General features: G+C 38.4%; 1 protein-coding gene and 1 pseudogene across 50 annotated transcripts in view; one reads left to right on the top strand and one right to left on the bottom strand.

The window, feature by feature from the left end:
• ANK2 (ankyrin 2) overlaps positions 1-18494 on the top strand; it is a 618697-nt gene that overhangs the window by 325157 nt on the left and 275046 nt on the right. The gene's annotated exons all lie outside the window — the stretch shown is intronic.
• LOC138920138 (peptidyl-prolyl cis-trans isomerase A pseudogene) lies at positions 15582-15986 on the bottom strand (annotated as a pseudogene).

Raw genomic sequence — 18494 nt, 5'->3', positions numbered from 1 at the left:
TATTGATTGAACATATACAATTTAGATCTCTCCTAAATAACACCAAAGCATGCTAGGACAGATATATCTGGATAATACAGCCAGGACTCCCAGGATATACCTGGTTTGTCTGTGTAATTCATGTGTAACTAGGACTTCAGCCTGAATTCTTTAAGTAATTCCCTATAGTCCTCTGCAGAGGCAGAACAAAGCCAGGAGAGTGGCATTCTTTCCTACAGTCTGCTTTTAAGACACCGGTTCTCTTGTTTCCATGGCAAGAAAACCTCCTGGGTGCATTGCCAGGAGGTTCTCCCTTAGAAATTGAAAAGAAGAAAGAAAAGGAGGGAAAGAAGCAACCCATTGCTGTGTTATCTGAAAACAGCTTGGCTCTCCCGCTGATCACCGACTGCCACCACGCTGTAGAGGCACCCCCTCCGTTGGTGCCAGGGCCGCCTCTACTCAGCATGCTGGAGGCTTGTGATTAATTTTGTTTGACAGCAGCGAAAAGTGTGCCCTGCCTTGGGTGCCAGCTGATTATTTCCAGGATGGTTGCTGCTGAACATTCCATTAATGATTCGTAGTATCTATTCAACTTGAAGAGAGGCGAAAAGTGCTTTTCTGAAAAAGAAAAGTAAATTGGAACCAGTCTTATGGAAAATCCTAATCTCTAAAGTGAACATTTGATGGCAGAGGAATTGAGGAATATATCAGCAATTTCAGAATTTTTTTACACGAAGGATTTCATCTTTTATTGAGTGTACCATTTGAGAATGCATTGTGAAGACTAGAAAGTTTGGTTGATGTGATTTCCTTTTCTTCCCAGTGTGCAAATGTGGAAAATTTTAATGTTCAATTTGGTATGTATTTATTAAGTGCCTACTGTGTTCAAGGCCCTCAGTAAATTATTGAGTTGAGTTGAGTTGAGTGTACTATTATAAATGATTATGAACAAGCCCTGGTATGAGCTCTTCGAGAGCCTTCCAAGACAGTGATTCTCAACTGTGGCTGCACTTTGGAATCCCCACGGGGAACTTTAAAAAAATTCTGATGCCTGAGTCTTGCTCCCCAGAGATTTTGATTTAATTGGTTTTGGTAAGGCTTGTGGCCCCAAAGTTTTTTCATATGTCTCCTCACATGCATAATATGCAACTAGATTTGAGAACGAATAACTGATAAAAAGGAAGCAGAAACGTAGTTATGGCCAAGCTCCTGTAGATGTACAGAGTACACTGTTTTGAATCATTTATCCATTTGAAAAGTTTGAGAAGTTAAAGGGAGGAGAAATTACACATCATTGAGGCTATCAGGGAAGACTTACGAAGGAAGTACTATTTCAGTGGACTTTAAATGTGTAAAATTTTGATTGGCAGAGAGACGTATGCAGGAAGAGAGTCTAAGGCAAGAAAGAGAAAGACAGGGTCAGTTCTGTGAAGGCTGAGTAACTAATGCATGCTTATGAGAAAAAGAGCGCGTGGTTGATTGCTATTGGGAAAGCTACTGTGGATTTGCAAGTTTAGCTAGCTAGTAGGAACGCAAATACATTTATGAAATGGGTATTTCAGCAGCAGCAGTTTTTTTCTCATGCTCTCAAACAACATGGTTGAAAGTGCTTAATATATGGTAAAGTAGGAATAGATTTAAAAATGCACTTTGGTACGTTGCTGTTCAAAATGTGTGGTACTCAGATTAGCATCATCTGTAGTTTGTAAGAAATGTAGGCTCTTGCCCTGCTCCACAACCTAGTGAATCAAAATATGCATTTAAAAAAGATTTTTGTTTATACACTAAAGTCTGAAACACACTTCTTTCGTATCTAAATTACGATTACATAATAGCTATAATCAACTAAGGGAGGTGGACATATGTTTCAATAAATTAAATTTCTACTTGACTGTGAACAATAAAGAGTATTTGTAGATGACAAGCTCTTTTAATCAGATATCTTTTTATGTCTATCACACTATATAGCCCCATATAATAATTTGCTTAAGTGTGATTAATACATTTAAATTCTTGTAACTTTGACTAGGTATTCCTCTCCAGTTCCAATCCCCGTGTCCTGAATAGGATCTTTTCACCATGAACCTTGGTAACATTTCCTCTGCTTTTCAAATGAGCGTCCTCAAAATCACCTCTGGAAACCCATTATAATCCCATATACTGTGCCCCTGCCATCCTACTGCATGTGGGTTTGGGTGGCATATGGCAGATGGGAAAGAAAGACTTGGGCCTGGGAAGCTATCCACGGAAACCTGGATGCCAGAGTAAACCCGAGACATACAGGTGGAGGGTCTGGCTTGGGTGCTTAAGCATTGTTTACTTCTTTAATCTGAATTAAACAAGTAACTATGAATAATGATTCAGAGAAGTTTTGCCAAATGGCAGAAGATTTTTTGGATGGCTGTTTTCCAATAGCACCTCTGATCTAAAGGGCAGTATATTAACAAATAATCATTAAAACATTCCTTTTCTCAAATAGCATTGGATTTGGTGATCTGGTTAAATACCCTTAGATTGATACTTAGCAACAAGAACTAATACGCTTAGTTACAGAAATCATCTGTCTTTCTCAAAGTTTAGTTTAGCGAAAGAATATCTAAGGATGTTGTTCAAAAAAAGATATTCTAAACCCCACTGAGATTTTGATTCAATAAGTTGGAGAAAGGCTCAGGAATGTGTATTGAAACAAGCAGCCCAGGGATTCTGTCGTTGGTGCTAAGAAGACCACATTTTGAAAAGACATTGCTCTAAGGCACTATATTCTTAGGAATTGATAACTTTCTGCCAGTGTTAGAATTATCTAAAACCCAGTTGTTAGCCTATTACTTACGCTTAGTAAACTATAGATTGATCTACTTGGTCAGGCAAGCTTTCTGAAGGAGATGGTATTAGACAATGATTTTGTTTTCATTGTAGGATTTCATATTCTAAGCATTGAAATATGTAATCCATTATATTTTAGTATTGATCATGTTGCATTTTCGTAGGAAATAATTCACTACATTTTTTTTTTACAAGAAACCTGTAATTAGTATCTGACTTTACTGGTGCTGGAAGGTTTTTTCTTAGCTACTTACCATGATAGAAGGAAAAAAGGAAGAAGGAAAGGGAGGGAGTGGGGGAGGGAAGGAAGGAAAGAGGGATGGAAAATAAGTGATGCTCCTAACCGTTGTGAGGTGATTCACAATGGGCTGAGAAATGTTAGCTAACAGTTGTCCTGTTGTAAATCTACTGCATGGGTCAATGTCAGGAACTTTTTATCTTGGAAAGTGAGGAGTTTGTATCATTTCTCCTGCTCAGTTTATCAATGAACTTTTGCAACTGTAACTGTGACGAGTCAATGACCTCAATGCATTTCCACGTAAAATGGAGCTAAGAGAATTTGCAGTATATAAGGAGATACGGTGGTTTAAATATTCAGGTTGACAAATCTGAAATATCTTTTTGACAAATAAGGGAGAAAAATGCACTTGATTTATGTTACTTGATTAAGACACCATGGAATCTTCCATCTGAGGATTTGTGGTGTGACCAACAGACAATTAAATTACCTTCATGTGCTGTTTTGCTTTATTTCTTATTCCTAATTTTTTTTCTAACATCTGCTGCTAATCTTCCTCTTTATTTTTTTATGTGAGCCATGACCACAGCATGGCTGCTGACAGAGGGGTGGTGTAGGTCTGTGCCTGGGAATTGGGTCTGGGCTGCTGAAGTGGAGGGTGCTGAACTTACCCACTAGGCCACCAGGGCTGGGCCTTGTTCCTAACTATTTTGAGACAAACAACAACAACAAGCGTTTGTAACATTTTAGACTTTGTCATATTCCAAGTCAGTTTATCTCCAATAATCATAGAGGATTTTGTCAAGGGAGGATGCCAAATCTCATTCTCTGTATGTATTATAAAATAAAATATATTTCAGAAATATTTACCTACTTTTGGATTGTCAAATTAAAACACGAATATAAAACATAGCATTCAAAGTTGATGAACGTAGAGGGTCCCTCTTATATATTGTTGATACGTTCTTGAAACCAACTTAGTGTTGCAGGAAAAGGCGTAAAATCTCAATATTCCTTCACTACATAATTCCTTATCTAAGAAGTTATCCAGGGAAATAGTCAGACACTTGAATAATGATTTATGTAAACAGATGATCATTGCAGCATTATTTATCAATAGCAAAGTAAACCTGACTGTTGAACTATAGAAACGTGAGTAAACATATTTTAGTATATCCACATGAAAACAAAATGCAGCCACTTAATATTTTTTTTAAGTATTTAACATAGGAAGATTCTCATCATATAATGTTAAAAGGAAATAGGATATAAGAAAATTAATTTTGAAAGTGATAAAAACAAACATAAAAAATTTAGATGGAAACATCAAAATGTAACAGTGGTCATATCTGGAGTATTGAACTGTAAGTGATTGTAATTATTTTTTCTTGGTAACTTTCTGTGTAGTCCAAAATCTTTTCAATGAGCTTATGTTACTGTTATAATTAAGAAAAGCTTTTAAAGAATATAATTTTTAAAGTCTGGGTTGTTTTAAGGATAGTTCTGCTTGAGAACAGGTGGATGGGCTAAATGAACCTTTACTGTCCCTTCAGTTCGAAGGACCATCTGCCAAGTCCTATTAACCAGTAACCACGGAAAGAAGTTAGATCCAATTAGTACAGGCAGAGAGAAACAGTGCCTTTGTGAGTTCGCTGTGTATCCCTGTGCGTATTTGCTGCCTTAAACTAATGGAGCTATTTATTGAGTTCAAGCTGTCCCCAAGGAAGGCTGCTTTCTACTTTGCTTCTATGCAAGTGTTGTTCACTTTTCACCACTGGCTACTGAATCAAATCCAGCAGCTGGCCATCCACGCCATTACACAGAACAATAGTCCCAGACCAAGCTCCTTAAGAGCAGGCCTGCTCTGGTATTGTGAATGTGTCTGCATAAAAAGCAGACACCAGCGAGGACCATTCTATCTGCTTCTGCTCATGCAATAAAAACATAAAATATGCAGACAAAATGTGTTGGGGGCTCCATCTCATTGAGTGACCTTGGCAATCTCAATTGCATTTCAGTTTATTTATCTTTAAAATAGGAATCATAATGGCTTTCTCGGATTATCTCCTTTAAAGTATGCAAGAAAGAGAGATTTGTAAACTACAGTTTTAAAATATTAGTTGTTACATGATCATGTTCCCATTTTTCTTGTGATTTAGGTTCCTTCTTAAGTACGGAGTGAGGCTCAAGAGACAGTAAACAGCAGCAGTCCTCCTGTCTTGCCCGGGACTTCATGCCACTTTGTAATGTGATCTCAAAATGGAGTGTAACTGGATGGCCCGATGCTATTTATTATCACCACTTAAAGTGAACCCATATGCCAGTGGCATATTGAGCTGACAAGCTGTGATGTCATTGGCAGGAGCAGCCCTTCCAGAAGGCAGAGTTGCTGAGAATTGTTTGTGACATTATTCTATCAGCATATTGGATGCTACTGGTCAATAGTAGCAGTGCTCTCTGGGGAAATGAGGTCACGTGAAGCAGTGGGTTACTAATGATGTAGGTGTTACAGCCTGTTAGAGGCATCGGCTGGATGCAGAGTGAACATGATTTTTTTCTAAAATTAAGCTTAAGTCTCATAAAGTTATCAGCAGTTATTTCTTTTGGCTTCAGAAAGTTTATTAGATAGACTTTTTCCTTTGTGGTAGATAGACTTTTTCTTTTCCCTTGTCAGAATAGAAAAGTGCCCAGATGTGAGCCTGTCCTGCTAGGTTTTCTTTAGCTGTTATATTACTGAATTTACAGAGCAGTATTCGTATGTTTTTGAAGCAGGAAAAATAACATTGTGTTTTACCATGGCCAGTGCACTGTTCCGATTCTCCTTCTACCTCGATTAAACCTTCCCTGACCCCTAGGTGAGGTCAGTCTATGATTTTTTTTTCTGAAGCCTGGTAAGCAGAGAGGTGAGTAGGCACCATATTTTCTAAGAGCCTTAACAGCCAAGCTACATTGTCCTATAGGTGGTGGAGTTTTGAACAAGAGAGGGAATTACAGTAACGTTTGTGTTAGGGAACAGCCACTTTGGCTGCCATGTGGACTACAGGCAGGGAGACCTGTAACGAAGCTATTAGAATCCAGATGAGAGATGGGGATTTCTTCAAAGAGGGCATTGGTAGTCAGGGATGAGAAGAAGGATTCAAGAAATACTTAGGAGGTGAAATCAACCAGCATAGATTAGATGTAAAGATGACTGCCCGGTTTCTGGATTGGGTGCCTGGGGTGACACATCAAAAAGTAGCTACCAGTGCTTTCTCTGTATTTACCATCTAGTAGAGAAAAGAAATGTAAAAACCCATGAGTGCAATTACTGAACAATTCCCATGTACTAGGCATTATGTTAAACATTCTGCATGCCTTGTCTCATTGATTTCTCTCATCAGCCTTATGAGATGCTATTACTTTTGCCATTTTAAAGATGAGGAAACTGAGGCTTAGAAAGATTAGGTGATGTACTCAAGGTCAATTGACTGGTAAGTAGTGGAGCCAAATTTGGAACCTCCCAGCTGGGCTGATTGCAGAGTCTCTGCTGCTTAGCACTTGCAGTGTTTGTCCATAAATATTCTGAGTAAAGCTCAGAAAGGAGCATTTAACCACTTAGGAGAACCAACTGCCAGAGAGTACTTTAGGGTTAGCCATTCACATAAAAAAATGCAGAATAGTAGGGCTGCTTTCCTCTTAAACTCGTACTTTAATATACAAATAAGGTTTCTAAGTAGCAAATAAGAGAAACTTAGAGGACAGTTTCATAATAATATGCAGAATATTTCGCATCAGCCATTTATTTTTTAAAAAGAAATTGAAACCTGGAGAAGCTGGCTTGCATCCAAATTTCTCATAGTAAAACAGGTGGAACCTGCCCAAGAGCCCAAGGGTCCTACCTCCTGCCTTTTGGTCCAGTGCCCTACGCATTTTCTGGTCCATCTACTCAAGCGGAGGGAGGAGATTACAGTTTGTGTCTTTTCAGTAGAGCTGATTGGGTCTCAGCGGAATCTGTTGAATCAGTAATTCTGCTATAGATATACTTTGTTTCCTCCATTGTCTCCCGGATACAGTTAATCATGGCTTGATTTTGCCCCTGCTCCCTCTGCAGCTTAACTCACGATCTGAACCACACGACCTGTGAACACTTTCCAGTGCTGTTCTGTGCTCCTTTGCTGCGGCTCGCATACTCCTGTCTGTGAGGCTGTCCCTGCACCGCTCACGCAGGGCCAGCTGCTTCCCCGCTGTTCTTTGAACTTTTAATTTCAACATCTTTAAATTGCACTTCCTTGCTTTTATGTTTGGTTTTCTCTTCTGGAGTGCAAGTCGCTTGAGGATAGAGACCACACCTTGTTTGTCTCAGTTTTCTTACTGCTCAGAATACTACTTGGCACATTTCAGTAAATGTTTTTCAAGTGAGTGACCTTGAAAATGATTATAACTATATTTCTTTTTCAAATCTATTTAGTTGTATTGGCTTTCCTCCTCATTTATCTGAACCACTGTGTCATTATTGAAAATGGTCTGTTCAGAGGAAATAAACATTTCAGTTGCATGTGTGTCCTTGTCTTGACTTTTCCCTCAGCATACCACAAATAACCAAATTCAATAAAATGAAAAATATTCAAACCTAATCAAAGATGAAAACATAAAGCAGTTTTAACTATTAATTTAAGAGAAGAAAGCCAGTTGCCACACTGACATCCTGAATGTCTTGCTTCTGGCGGGTGCAGTTCCGGCTAACCCGCCTGTGGGCCTCTGCGACGGCAGAGAGTGGTGCACCCTCACGTGGTTTAGCTGGGCTTTGAGGTGATTTCTAGAGCAAAACAGTCAATGTTGCTCTCCTAAGGAAGAGGTTTATGGAAGCGGAAGTGGTTTTGTTTGTTAAAACCGGTCTATCATTTCACAATTAGCCTCTAATGGTGACATTTTCATTGTTATTCTTTATCGCTAGAAGACTTTAAAAATCAGGAATAATAAAATAAAGTATGAAAGCTCTGTGAAGCCTTTTGAATTGTTTGATGGGAAAACAGTTTTGTCTGTCAAGTATACAGTCTGGTATGCCTGCTCCCCATATAGTTTCGAGAATATACACTCAGTATAATGGATATAGACTCTATCATCTTATAAGACTTAGATTCTGATCAAAGTAAAACATCAATTTCTTTTCTTTTTTTTTCTCTCTCTCTCTCTTTTGTGGTGAGTAAGATTGGCCCTAACATCTGTTGCCTATCTTCCTCTTTTTGCTTGAGGAAGATTGTCACTGAGCTAACATCTGTACCAATCTTCCTCTATTTTGTATGTGGGACGCTGCCACAGCGTGGCTTGATGAGCAGTGTGTAGGTCTATGCCTGGGATCCGAACCTGGGAATCCTGGGCCGCTGAAGCGGAGCATGTGAACTTAACTGTGACTCCAGTGGGCTGGCCCATCAGACTGTCTTTTCTTTTAATTAGTTCTGTTAAATAAGATTTTTACTGTGTATATCTAATACCACTTACCACTTTACATTTTTAAACTCAGCATTAACTGATGTCAGTGGGAATCTCCTATGTACATTGATTGCTTTTAATTTTGAAGGGAGTGTACTTCTAAATAGTCATTAGTTCCTTCAAAGAACATGATTCCATTCCAGGGTAACAATCTTTGAGCCCAGCTAGGATGACTAGGCATTTTCTAGCAATTAATAAAGCTGGCTTCCCTTTAACTGAGTTTTTAATTGCCACTTCAGCTGTCTTGATCCTAGCAGCATGACATTAGGAGCCATTTAGTAATAAAAAGGTAATAAGAAGCTGATTACTTAATAGAAAAAAAGATCTATTTTTTAGTGTGAAAAATGTATTGTCATTGACAAGTCTTGGGGAAATTTTTGCTGTCATGGCAACATTCTTAGCAGAATCTTGCCCTGCTCTTCTGCTTTGGGCTCAAGGTGTTCTGATGATATGACCCTAAACAGAAATCCACTTCCCTTGAAGATACTATTTAAATCACTTGTGGAGAATACATAATCATTGCTGGTTTAGATTTCAAATCATTTTACATGATAGGCGGTAAGTCCTTTTAATGATGGTGAAAAATTATTTATTATTAATAAGCAAAACTGGCCCCTCATCTGTCAAGTCTCAGCTTAGACGTTATTTCTTCAAGGAAATCTTTTCCACCTATAATTAATTAAACTCAATCATTGCATTCTATCCTTTTCCCCATAAAATAACTTGGTCCTAGAAGTAATACAGTGGATGCATGTTCTAATGCTCAATAAATATTTATTGAATAAATAATACACAAAAACCTATAATATAAAAAAATTGTACATTTTATACTAACATGGAGTTGGATTTACATTATCTATATTTTGCATCTAAATATGCAGCAGATGTGTACAATAATTCAGTTTCATTTGGTACAAGAATTCTTTGCCTTCTATTTCTATAGGGTTACATTTGTATTCAGATTTTGCAATAGCTATAAATTTTATTAATTTATTTAATAATTAATTTTATGTCACTATTAATGATGAAATGACATAATTATTAAAACTTAATTAATCATGTTCAATTTTAATGCACAATTTCCCCCTCCATTTTATCCATTGGACTGTTTACAAAACTAATTCAGCTTCAATATTTGAAACATACATGAGAGTATTCCTCTGTTGTGGGCAATTGCTTCAGTTGAGAATATTATACAAGTGAGGAGAGCAAACCTGGTTCAAATATTCTGACTTAAAATATTTCGCATCTTATGAATTTTACAAGACAGAATTCCTTAGTAATTTATTCCTAGTTCCCTCTTTAAATTTTATATATTTAGTCTTCATTGTTATGTTCCTTGAAATAAAATATTGCATAAATTCTGCTATAAATGTTGAGCCATCTTTGTGAAACTGGTCCTGCTTAGAACTACAAAATCTGTCCGAGTCACTGATGAACGTGCAAACGTGTTTGGGCAGCCTGGGCATAAGCAGTCTGAGTGGCTCCCTAACGTGTGCCCTCAGCCCCATCTGGAGAGGATGGTGCATATTTCTATAATTTCTTAATTCTTCCTGCAGTTAGACGGCACAAGTGACTTGCATCTAGTCTTCCACTCCGTCCTCTTGCAGATGCACAAACCAGATGTGCGGGTGTAAGGAGCGGGAAAGGGGCATTACTGCTTGTCCCTCCCACTGTGTGACTGAGAAATCTCTCTGGGCCAAGCAGAGTCAGGTGGGCATTGAAGTTCAAAGCCACAACATAGATGTGTTGATTTATAGTGACACTGTTGCTTGGGCCACAGGAAATCTCAGTCTCAAGAAGGAAACTAGCCAATAGCAAGTATTTAAAGTATTTTGTTTTATGTATCTGGTATTTTGAATCAGTTCATTGAGGTTATTTTTTTCTAAGAATATATCTCCGATGGACATTGAGATTATGTGCTAAATTCAGCAGTGATATAAGAGTTATTACTGATAGTTGATGTAATATATAAGCCTGAAATTTCATAGCTTAGCACAAAAGAAGCTTAGTTTTTGTTCACGTAGAGTCTAGTGCAACGATGGTGGGGTCGGGGTGAAGTTCTTGTGTCTTTTATATGCAGTTGTCAGGGACTCAGATTTATACAGATTTGTTCAGAGACTAAGGTTGATAGAGACTCCGCCTCTTCTAACCTTTGGCTTCCGAGATCTCCCCGGGGATTGACATCCACCGGGCCAACCAAGGAAGTGAGCCTGTGGAGGACGGTGCAGGAGATTTTATAGGCCGGGCTGGAAAGGGACGTGCGTCTCTTCTCCTTAGGTTCCATAGTCTGTCATATGATCTAACCTAATGCAAAATGAGGTCTGCACTGGGGTGGCCATTTTCCAAAAACAATACTTCTTGAAAGTGCAGCATGAATTTTTGGCGAATAACAAGCTTCCTCTGGTATGGTAAGGAATGACTATGATTGCTGTATTCAAGAGCTACTGAAAATTGTCCTTGGAGTAATGGTATTGAAAATAAAGCTATTTTTAAAAATAGAAACTAACTAAACACTATTAAATCCATGATGGAATAAGTTTAAGACTATTGTTTTAGAACAAGAGGAGATGTTATCTCATCAAATAGACTCCCATTTGGATGATTAGGGAGATATTCTTGGATTTCTGAAATTCAGAACACTTGTTCCCAATTTTTTCCTCTGTGGATTATTTTTAAGTAAAGGGGTAAAAATCCCATCTTTCTGTAGTTGCTTAAATAAAATTGCTAAGCGAGATGATAGTTTTATTTAGAAGATATGTACGACACATCATTTTGTATTAAAATGATACATAAAATGAAACATAAACGTTCTATGATGCTAAAATAAATATCTGTGATTAAGAATAGCTATGTCCTCACAGTACTTTACAAAGTATTTGTAAGTCCTTATGCCACTTGGGCCCATCAACGACCCTTTGAGAAAGATAAAGTAAGTATTATTAGCCCTCGTTTTGGACAAGGAATATGAGACTCAGAGCGTAAATGAATAGTTTAAAATCCTTTGGATTTTAAGGGTTAGATGAGTGAGAACCACCATCCTGGAATGCTGTTGCCATAACCCACAATAACCATATCTATCTAGACACTGGAAAGAACCCTTAGTTTAGATTTTTCAGTTTGTACAATCTATGAAAATGACCACTGATGCAGGTGACGTGTGAGTGAAATAACCAAGGGGACTGAAATGACAGAGGAGCATGGCTGGTTTTTCATTTTGCTGGTGCAGGCATATCTTGTGTATTGGCTTTTAAATATTTATCGAGTAGAATTCCAAGAGTGCAGAGGTATTAAACTTTTTTCTTTCAATCCATAGGGCACAAGCCATCAAAACTGTAGCTCCAATATATTTCCAAATGAACCCAGAGCTATTTCTACAATTTTTAAAAAATGGTTTTATGTAGTGTAGTTGACTTTTCACCTTTTAATTCATTGCCTCTTTCTTGAGTGTTTATTGCCCAGAGTTGTTTGATACAGAGATAAAAGAGATGATTCCTTTTCTCAAGAAGATCTGTCTCATGAGGGATAAACAAAGTAAGCGGAGGCCTCTCTAGTCTGATAAAGACGAGGAGAGAGGACATTCAGGGAGCCTTATCAGCCCCACGAGGAGAGTCTAGCCTAGTCTTGGGTGGGATACAGTGGGTGCTATAGAAGGCGTTCCAGGGGAGGTGATGTTGGAATCAATTCTGGAAGAATGAGTAGGAGTTCAAGTGGATGTGTAGTGCTTTTTAAAGTGTAATATGCAAAGTGCAGTTGCATTGTAATTATTTGGCTTAAAATTGGGAAATAACATTAAAATATAATATACACATCTAGGCTTCAGAAACAAAATTTAAAGGATAGCTCGCAGAGAGTCATAAACATTGGGAAATAAAACCAATAAAAAAATGAGATGCTATAGTAGACAGGCAATACAGTTAGAATCATAATTAACTTGAACCTGTTCTGTGCTTCCTCGCTTATTGTGACCTACGTGTATGTCTAGATTTGCAATGGTTACCATCTCTTTACTCTGTCCCTGTTCCACCTCCAGCTCTGCCCCTTTAAATCCATCCCCCACCTGCTGTGATACACGTATCATGTGGGTTGGTTTCCATGTTGATTACTTATGTCCAGCCTTGTTGTCAGCCCTTGTCCTTCACAGATTTCTGTGGCACTTACATTTCTGTGGGCCTTTTTTTTATTCCCAGTGGCAATATTTATTGCCTGCCCGGAAGTTACCCGTGGTTGCAAATTGTGACTTTGCATATTAAAACCCTTGGGCTGATCAAAAAATATTCATCATGGAGAAGACAGACCTCAAAGACAAGTTGGTAAAAGTGTTCGACTCTGTGAGGGCCTCTTAAGGGAGTGAGGCTGTGAGGAACTCAGCTGGGAGCCCCCAGCACAGACTGGGACCGCAGCCTAAGCGGTTTAGAGGAAGGAAGATCTTTCCATCAGAGTTGTTAGGCACTAGAGGCAGTCACTAGGGTTTTATCAAACTTTTAATTTTCTTTTAAAAGAAATAGATTCTCATCTTCTGGAACAGTTTATTGGAAGTTCTGCTTGAATGTAGAAGGGAAGATGGAAAGAACAGAGGACCCAGAAAGCTTGCTTTTAGCTTTGGGCCCCTGTATATCGTAAGTTAATTTACTTAGTATTTTTCCTTTTATATGACCTAAAAGCTGGTCCAATGTTATATATTTATTGATCATTGATCAGAAGATATAGTAGAACCAAAGTAGTATATTATATTTAATACCAATATAAAAACTGCCTCAGAACACATTTAAGAACCACCATGTTCTATTAGTAAAGACCCTGAATACGCTTTGCCTGTCTTTGAAACGTGTCTCAGAAGTTGATAAAAGTAGTCTGTCTCAGAAGTAGTTTTAAAAACTATTCTGTTTTTATTCAAAAATCAGCACACTAGAATTAAATAAAAATTTGAAGACAGTTTTGATTGCTGTATTAAATAACAAAATCATATTTTCCATTCTTTGTTTATATTCATAGATAGTTTTCTATAGTTGCCATTCAGTTTATCTCAGACAATCATCACTCATTTATTCAACAAATGTTGAGTACGTGCCTACCCTGTGGCAGGCCTTGTTCTAGGTGTGGGGGACATTGCTGTGAATGACACGAAGTCCCTGCCCCTCTGATGATTATGTTCCAGTGGAGGTAGGGGGTGTAGACAATGAACAGAAACCAACAAATCCATGATGTCAGATGGCAGTACATGCTATGAAGAAAACTAAAGCCCAGTAAGGAGATAGCGAGTGATGGGTGTTTGAACTGAGGTAGTGAAGGAAAGCAAGGTTCTCTGAGCAGGTGATACTTGATGAGAGACCTGAGAGAAGTAAGGGAGTCACCTCTGTGACTATCAGGGTAAGTCCATTCCCAGCAGAGGAAACAGCCAGTCTACGGTGCCTGAGAATGGAACTTGCTTGGCATCCTCGATGAGAGCAGTGGGACTAGTAAGTGAAGCATGGGGAGCAAGACGGAGAACGGTCAGAGACAAGGTCAGAGGTCACCAGGGACCACATTATAAGTGCTGCTGTGTGTGGCAGGTATATATCGAGTGATAAGAACACTGAAGGGACTAGGGCATCCTTAACTTCAAGAAGCTTGTATTCAAATAACACATAGATGTATAAGCAAATAAATTGCAATAAAATGTGTTAGGTGCCGTCGTAAAGAAGGGAACAAAGTGCAGTGGATAGCATACGTAACTGCCCTGGGGAGACAGTGGTGCTCAATGGAATTTGAAGGATGAATAAGAGTTTTCTGGGAAAAGATGGGAGGAAAGGCATTCTAAACATAGAGAGCAGCATGTGCCACAGTCCCGGGGTTGTGGAACGTCCTGGCATAGTGTAGGCTTGGCAAATGTTTAACAAGATTAAAAAAAAAAAAAGACGTATGTTGGAAAGTCATGAAAGATGAGGCTGGAAAATAGATTAGAACCAAATCATAAAGGTCCCAAGTTACAAATCTCTCGAACATTACAATAAAACATTCCAGACTGTTTTTCCTTTTTAATTTGACTTATTCTATTCTATAGAAATTAAAAATTTTTTTCCACTTTATTAAACTCTTTATTTTTCTCTATGTTATTTCACCACTCCTTAAAAGCAGGGAAAATCGTTAACAAGTAATTAAAAATATCAAAGGGAGGGGCCAGCCCTGTGGCATAGTGGTTGTGTTCCCAGGTTCGGATCCTGGGCACAGACCTAGCACTGCTCGTCAAGCCATGCTATGGCAGCATCCCACATAAAATAGAAGAAGATTGGCACAGATGTTAGCTCAGCAACAGTCTTCCTTAGGCAAAAAGAGGAAGATTGGCACAGATGTTAGCTCAGCAACAGTCTTCCTTAGGCAAAAAGAGGAAGATTGGCAACAGATGTTAGCTCAGGGCCAATCTTCCTTACACACACACATACACAAAAAAAATCAAAAGGAGATGAGTTATCCATTTCCTCAGTGGAGGGAAACAGGGAGAATTTCCAAGCCTACTTTAATTTTTAGTTTGGGGGCAAAAATAGAGATCTCAAAGTTACATGTGTATTATTTAATAATTATTTACTTTTTAAAAAGTGATGGGTTTCCTAGTTTCCTCATAGACATTGATTTTCCCTAAGTTCTAGAGATATAAATAATGTACTTTTAATGACCATTTCTTGCTCAAGTATTATTACTTTTCAGGAGATTTTACATTTTGAATGACTGTTACTGTTTTACATTTATTCACCTATTATCTTGCATCTTGGTTGGAAACTTTTAAAAGTAAATTATAAATAAATTTTAGGTTTTGAACATAAATTTTCACAATGTATTATTTTAGCTTCAAAAGATTTCACTTCAAACTGATTTCATTGGCCATCTTTGTTTTGTTTATTTTTCATTTCATAATCGTAAATTTAACTCTGCAATCCAACTAGATGTGGAGAGAGCTAGGAAAGCGTGGACCCCAAAGAGCAGCAGCAAGAACACAAAGATGAGAGGATGTTGCCTGCCGGTGGGGTGGAGAGATGCTCTGCTGAGCTGCAGAAAGAATGGTTTGGTGGCTAAAATGAAATATAAGTCAAATTTATTAGAGTTGTTTACAGTGGACAATGGTGAGCTTCTTGCTGGTCTTGACATTCTGGACCCAGAGTTCTCCATGGCTCTCACAATATTCACATCCTCTTTCACGTTGCCAAGACCACGTGCTTGCCATCAACCACTCAGTCTTGGCAGTACAGGTGAAAAACTGGGAACCGTTTTGTTGAGTCCAGTATTTGCCATAGACAAGGTGCCAGGACCTGTATGCTTGAAGTCCTCATCATCAAATTTCTCCCCATTGATGGACTTGCCACTAGTGCTATTATAGGGTGTGAAGTCACCACCCTGGCACATAAGTCCCAGAATAATGCTGTGAAAGCAGGAGCCCTTATAACCAAACTCTTTCTCCCCAGTGCTCACAATGCAAAATGTTTCTGCTGTCTTTGGAAATCTGTCTGCAAACAGCTTGAAGCAGACATGGCTCAAGAGCTAGCCCTTGACTGCGATGCCAAAGAATCGGGTGGGTTGACCTTGGCTGGGTGGCAGCGGCGTTGGTGGGGTCTACAAAAGCTCGTTGGTACTCTTTTTGAAGATTGAAGTGCGTCTAGACTTCCTAGAATGGCGCTGTATGCTCTACGAGAAATCAGAATTAACTCGTGAGTATTTTTCACTGGATAGGTTTGAAGCTGATAAATTGCTATGTCAGCTATCCCTTGATGCTCTTCATTAGAATTAGAAGTACTATGGTGAAATACTGTCTTGGGAACTGCAGGCTGTGTAGAATCTGAGCTCGGGGACTCGGGGGTTCTCCAGAGGAGCAGGCGGTGCTCTGAGAGGCACGGCTGGGTCTCTGGGAGTTTTTTTACCGGCGCCTCTCTGGCTATGCCACAGGGCCTTTGGTTAGTGGCTGCAGCAGTCCCAGTTCTTTTAGGAATGGGCGGGGGGACAAGCTGAACAGATAGCACTAGTGTTTTAGAATATGCATGTCCATGTGCACAAAACATTAGCGTCATCCTTAATTTCCAAACATAATTCTAAAGTGGAAGTGTTGACCTACATAAAGTGGAGATTGTTAGAGTGCACCATCATCAACAGTTGGCCTCATGTGTCTAAACGCATGATCGTAGTCTCATTTTAATGGGCTTTATGTAACAAAGCTTGAAAACCTAGGAATGTTAATCTTTAACAAAATGTTATTTAGAAAAGAAGAACATTTTATGTCTCCAAAAGATAATCAAACAGAAGCCAAGTGACCTGGGCTGGGAAAGAAACAGACATTTATTTGCATATGAATCTTTATACATTAGTTCATGTAACTGCCATAATTGTTACACAGACATAATTAGCATCATATTTTACAGATGAGTAAACTGAAGCTCACAAAAGCTGGATGACTAGATCATGGACTGGAATCCAGGCCTTGCTTGCTCTAACGTTCATGGTTTCATCTATCATGAGTCCCAGTTCTGCTTAACCACATCATTTGATCTTTCTGTGCCATAGTTCTGCTCTAGTTAATTATTGCAGCGTAACAAACCACTCCAGTACTCAATGGTTTAAAACAACAACCATTTAAATTCTCTCAATTTCAGTGGGTTCCATTGGCTTTCTTATATGGTGGTCTCAGGGCAGCTTTCCCAGAAGGTAAAAATGGAAGATGCAAAGTATCTTAAGACCTAGGCTCTAGAAGTCCCACAGTGCCTCTTCACCACATTCTATTTGTCAAAGCAAGTCACAAGGCCAGCCCAGATTCAATGGGTGGAAAATAGGTTTTCTCTCTTGATGGCAGGAGGTACAAATGTTTTGTGACCGTATTTAATTGGTCATTATTTTTTCCTGTTTTTAATTTTTAATATGTTGTATTATGTTGCTTTGTTACCAAAGCACTTTAGAATGTTAGAAAATGAAGCTTTAGATTCTTAAATGTGTCTGCCAATTTTGTCCTACTTTACCTTATGAAGGAGATATTTGACAGGAGATAAAGAGCATGAAGATACCTCGAAAACCTATAAATAGAGCCCTCTGTAATTTCAGGTATTATTATGACTCATAGAAGATGCTAGGGTTTACAGTTGAAAGGAACTTTTAATAGATTGAAATAGATGAAAAAGAGATATGAAACATAATCTCTAGTTCATAGGGCATAAGAATTTTCTTCTAGACTTAGAGAAGCATTAATGGTTTTCTGAAATACAATAAAATGTGGTACTTTTGATTGTGTTTTTTTCTTCATGGCTATAGAATCAAGAAATGAGTAAAAGCTGTGTGAAGTCAAAGTCTTGCCATCCTTTGGATAGTTAATACTATCAGATCCACATACCCTCATACCGAGAAGCCTGTGGAATCTTATCATGGACGTGGAATGGTCCTGGCTAATGCAGAAATGCCTGCCTACTCTAAAGGCTTTCCCAAGAAATGAGAGTCCTCCATTAAATCCTCTCTTTCTAAAAATTATTCTAACCTTGAATATGACTTTCATAAAAATACCAAGTCATTGATAAGCTACCATTTTATGTAACAAGTTATTACTCTTGACTCTTTCTCCTTCTAAAATCTAATTTTCTTTTGGCATCTCAAAATATTATTGCAGTATGTTACAATGAGTTCTAAAATGGAAAACCTAAACGATGCTACAGAGAAGATATCCTCCCAGGATTTCTTTTGTAAGGGAAGGCTGGGTCAAATTTGGGGACGTGATTTAGGAAGGCTGTATTTGAAAGTTAACCCTGAGTGATCTGTTCTTAAGTGGCTCCAGTAACTGACATTGTAGGGATTTAAAGCTTCCTTCTGTGGATTTTGGTTGTTTTTTTGGTTTGTTTTTATATATGTTTGCTCAAATTGCATCCTCTACCATAAAATCTTGGGATTAGAAAATCCACTGCCCAAGCTACAGCGTATTCTGTTTAGCTCACATGATGTTTCTAAAACTGAGTTAGTTGTCAATATTTTAATATCAGAAGAT

This window comes from Equus caballus, chromosome 2, assembly GCF_041296265.1.
Source record: "Equus caballus isolate H_3958 breed thoroughbred chromosome 2, TB-T2T, whole genome shotgun sequence".
NCBI classification, from domain to species: Eukaryota; Metazoa; Chordata; class Mammalia; order Perissodactyla; family Equidae; genus Equus; species Equus caballus.
Note: the sequence above shows the minus strand (reverse complement) of the source record. Positions and strands in the feature narration are given on the sequence as shown.